The following is a 5,129-nucleotide window of genomic DNA, read 5'->3' as shown; positions in this document are numbered from 1 at the left end:
TGCAAGGAGAACCAACCAGTCCATTTAAAGGAGATCAGTCCTGGGTGTTCTTTGAAAGGAATGATGCTAAAGCTGAAACTCCAATACTTTGGCCACCTGATGCAAAGAGTTGATTCATTGGAAAAGACCCTGATTCTGAGAGGGATTGGGGGCAGGAGGAGAAGGGGACGACAGAGGATGAGATGGCTGGATGGCATCACTGACTCGATGGACGTGAATCTAAGTGAACTCTGGGAGTTGGTGATGGACAGGGAGGCCTGGTGTGCTGCAATTTATGGAGTCGCAGAGAGTCGGACGTGACTGAGCAACTGAACTGAACTGAACTGAACATACAGTGAAAACACTTAATGCCACACTTTGCCTTGTAGTAACTTTTATGTTGAGTAGAAGTTGAAATCCAGTATGTGTAGTATGCCGGAGTTTTCAACTTAGTTAAAAGGGAAAAATACTCCACACATCTAACAAACAATTTACATATTTTGGAGAAACATATCAGTCATAAAACAATCTGGATTTTAAATGATTTAAACAAACTCTCATGTTCAGTATGCTTTGGAGATAGCACTTTTACCTTCTTTTGTTATCATTATCTTCAATGCTGGCTTCTTTCTTAGAATCTTCTTGTTAGAACATAATTTTCTTTCCATAGCCTCAGTTAAAATGTGTTATGGCTATTTATCAACATTGCAACAGTGGCTCTAGGCTCTCTGCATACTGATGATTCTTGATGCATATTTACCTGGAAGCATAAATTTAATCCTGAGAAGACTTCCTTGTATTGGTTAATTTTCCATAGCAGTGTCCAGGATTGTGTGAGTACAAGCAATATTAATTTGCATTATTAAAGACTGAATTTTGGAAATTTTTCCTATGGTCTAAAGAAAGCATATCTAGCCTCAAATATCAATGATTTTTTTTTATTTATATTGGATTGCTGTTTGGATTACTCATCTGACATCTTTCCTATCTTGCTCGAAGTTTGCCTTCATTATAAAAATTATTCAGAATTGACTATGCTGCTATTCAGCTATCCACCACAGCAGCTGGGCACTTTCCCAAAATCTGATTATTAACTATCACTCTGCAAAACAGTGCCTGTGAAGTTGTTCCTCTTCCCAACCTGCATAATAGCATCTCCAATTCCAGAAGGAACTATTTGATATTCTCCCTGTACAGTTGTTCCCCTCATGTGTTGTTGCAGGAAGATGGCAATGGCAGCACTCTAGCTTTTGGTAACTTGGTAACAACACTTTAAGAAGTATAAGTGGTGTTGGTTTAATGTAAGTAAAATGAATGATGCCTTTCTGCAGTGTCATTTATAATAAAAATAAAAATTTTCTGTATTAAGTGCCTAGTTCAGTGGATAACAGTGCATACAAATGAAACACTATAAATCATAAAATAAAATTTAAGAAAAATAAAATAATAATTATGATATAATATTTAGTGAAAAACTGAAGGAGTTAAGATATTATAGACACATTAATACTAATTTTATAAATGTATGTTATATGTGTTTATGTGTTACCAAAGCATAAAAATATTGAATGATAGGATTATGAGGTATTTTCATTTTCTTCTCTAGTTTTTTCTGTAGTTTTCAAATTATAGTGTCCATGTGTATTTTTGTAGTCAGAATTTTAAATATAATTATTACCCCAAAAAAGAAATTTCCAAAATGAAATAGCTGGCCCCCCAACACCCATTTGCTGAAAATAACAGGAAATCTGCTTAAATTACTCAGATTTCTTTGTGTGCTCTCATGGAGCAATGGCTCCTTTACAGTACATAAAACCAATTATTCTGAATCTTGAAGAAACAGAAATGAAAGGAGGAAGAAAACAAAGACTATAAGTTGTTTATAAGCAATTGCTAGGGTATCAATTTAGCCTCTAACTGCCTTTCACATCTGAAAAGATGTAGGAACTTCTGTGATCAATATGAGTCATGCTCATGCAATCTAGCATTCTGATTAAAATATGGAAAAGAATAGTACATGGTCCATCACCAGTAAGAACCAAATCTTTCCAGTAGAGTCACAAATTTCCTGGCGTCCAGAGGTTGGTGCTGTGGGCCATGATAGATTCTCTCCCATGGACTGTTTCCTATTCCTCTCCCAAAAGTTCTACTTTATATTACACTTGTGCTTAATCTGAAAAAACTGAGTTTCATGTGTTTCATATGGTGACTCTGTATCACCAAGTCGAATTCTCCAGTTGTTCACATTCTTCAACATGTAGAAAAGGCATAACAAGGCCTTGAAAAGAAGGAAATGTTTCTCTTATTACAGAGATAAATCTGATAGGGTAACTTGTGCTCACCATGATGTCATAAAAGCTCTTCAGAATAAGACTGAGGATGGAGAGGAATGAGGAGTTTAAAGGGAAGAGAGCTTTGTTGTACTCTACTGATGGAAATCAGAAGAACACAGGGTAAAGTATATGGTCTTATCTGGCCACACAGGAATGGTGCCTCACTCACTGTTTTGCAGTTGAGTGAAATGGAGAGCTGACCCATTGTAGAAGCATTATTTCCTGAAAATGGAGGCAGGGGTGGGGTAACATCTATTATCCTTGGCTTTGATCCCAGCCTCCTTTAGCCTTGACTTAACTCTTTAGGTAGATGTGAATAATTCTTTCCTCATGTGAAATTTATTTTCTAATCATGTCTACTTCTTTAAAGAATTATCTCATTGTTTCATGGAAGGCAGGGTATGCATATATTTCTCAAAGATCTATGTGGAAGCATTTGGTATTATTAAGAACTCATTGCTGGACTCCTTATCTCTGTAAAGCCATGATTCTTATTGACTTTACTGCTGCAGCTGGATTGACTTTTAAAATCAAAATGTCTTGTTAATGCAAAAGCTAACAGCAATGAGTAAATCAAATGCTTTTTTAGTAGATGGTCCTATACACAATGACCCTTGTATACCATTAAATCTCTAAGGATAAAGGTGAATGATGTAATAGTGAATAGTGGAAGTGTGCTATTTCTCCTCTTTATCCACATTCCATTCAGTTCAGTTCAGTAGCTCAGTCGTGTCTGGCTCTTTGTGACCCCATGAATTTCAGTATGCCAGGTCTCCCTGTCCATCACCAACTCTCAGAGTTCACCCAAACCCATGTCCATCGAGTTGGTGATGCCATCCAGCCATCTCATCCTCTGTTGTCCCATTCTCCTCTAGCCCCCAATCCCTCCCAGCATGAGAGTCTTTTCCAATGAGTCAACTCTTTGCATGAGGAGGCCAAAGTATTGGAGTTTCAGCTTCATTATCAGTCCTTCCAATGAAAACCCAGGGCTGATCTCCTTCAGAATGGATTGGTTGGATCTCCTTGCAGTCCAAGGGACTCTCAAGAGTCTTCTCCAACACTACAGTTCAAAAGCATCAATTCTTTGGCGCTCAGCTTTCTTTACAGCCCAACTCTCACGTCCATACATGACCACTGGAAAAATCATAGCCTTGACTAGACGGACCTTTGTTGGCAAAGTAATGTCTCTGCTTTTCATTATGCTATCTAGGTTGGTCATAACTTTCCTTCCAAGGAGTAAGCATAAGTATGCTTTAAAAATATATAAAAATGAAAGCAATTTCTGAGACAATGTACAAGGAGATCCTTCCCTCTGGTCTTAATTACTGCTCACCTATAGCCTAGGGAAAAAAATAATCTCATCTCCATTTGGTCCAGCTCAGCTCACAGTGAGTGTTGGATGTTGCTCAAGTCTCCCTTGTGATTCCAGTCAGGATTGTGGGAGAGCGTGTATCATCTTACATGTTTTATATGATGATATGGGCTCTGAAGTTACCATATCACTAACCTTTAGATAGTTCCATGAAGCAGATGAAGAATGGGTCAAGATAGAGAATTTTATACTCACTGGGTCATAGAAATTTGAATGATTTTATTTACTTTTGCTGCTGTGCATGGGCTTTCTTACTGTGTATGGGCTTTCTCTAGCTGCTATGAGCAAGAGCTACTCTTCACTTTCTCCAGTTGCGATGCGTGAGCTTATTATGGTGGCTTCTCTTGTTACAGATCATGGGCTCTAGGGTGTGTGGGCTTCAGTAGCTGCAGCACCTGGACTCAGTATTTGTGGTGCATAGGCTCAGTTCCCATGTGGCACTAAGGATTCTCCTAGACCAGGGATCAAACCTGTGTCTCCTGCTTTGGCAAGCAGACTCTCCACCACCAAGCCACAAGGAAAGCCCTTTGTTGATGATTTGTTTCAACTGAGATGGAAAATAAAAAGCCAGTCTGTTTTTGAAGTCCCATTCCCTCCATCATCACCAGCTCTAGTATTAACCACATTTATGATTTTATAACATATTTTAATTTTTTTCTCATATATTATGCAACAGCAATTTTTAGACTTAGCTAGAGGCTCCACCTTCCCCTTCTTTACTTGTGTAAAGACCAGTCTTTTTCCTTTAAAATCAGTTTTATTCTCATGCCTTCCTTTCTTGAATTTCTGTTTTATACTTGAATACTACCTTTAAGTTATTTTTCTTAGTATTGAAGACATGACCCTGTAGTTTTCTGGAGGGTATTACTGACCAAAATTCTGATGGAAGTTTGATGTTCACATGCCAGTAAGTAAGTTTTTATTTTTTCTTCTGGGAAGCTGTTGACTTTCCCTTCTATTTAACTATTGAAAAGTTCACCACAATTTGTGTCAGTGCAGTTTCCTTGGTACTAACACAATATTCAGTCATCAGACTTTGATTTTATTTGACTTCATTCGTCATTATTCCTTCCTGTCCCATTCCCCTGAGTTTTTCATTCTGAAACACATAATTGATGGACCTTGAGACTTCAGGATCTAACCTGTGTCTCAGCTTTTGTCTCTCATTTATCCTCTTCCAGTGGCTGCCTCTGCTGATCGTGGGGAGGGTTGTGGTACAGGACACTGATTTGTCTTCCTGCTGTGAGAACTCTCTGTCCCTCCAGAAACTGTAAATTACCTGGGGTAATTTACCCAGGCTGCTTTCGGGCCTGGGCTTCCTCCCTTGTCTTAATTGATACTTCACAGAACGGCCTTAGCAGGCAGACATCCTTTTTGATTTTCTGTCTTTTTGGAGACTGCTCTTGCCTCACTATCCATGTATACTGTGAACCCTCCCTGGAGAG

The 5,129-nt window shown here is 38.4% G+C and overlaps 1 long non-coding RNA gene across 1 annotated transcript; it reads right to left on the bottom strand.

The window, feature by feature from the left end:
• Window positions 1–509: 509 nt before the first annotated feature.
• LOC133256523 (uncharacterized) lies at window positions 510–2,479 on the bottom strand. Its single transcript, XR_009739239.1, has 2 exons — window positions 1,997–2,479; window positions 510–739 (listed from the first exon to the last, which is right to left on the bottom strand). It is a non-coding gene; the product is annotated as an uncharacterized LOC133256523 (long non-coding RNA).
• Window positions 2,480–5,129: the final 2,650 nt, after the last annotated feature.

Source organism: Bos javanicus, chromosome 11 (assembly GCF_032452875.1).
Source record: "Bos javanicus breed banteng chromosome 11, ARS-OSU_banteng_1.0, whole genome shotgun sequence".
NCBI lineage: Eukaryota > Metazoa > Chordata > Mammalia > Artiodactyla > Bovidae > Bos > Bos javanicus.
Note: the sequence above shows the minus strand (reverse complement) of the source record. Positions and strands in the feature narration are given on the sequence as shown.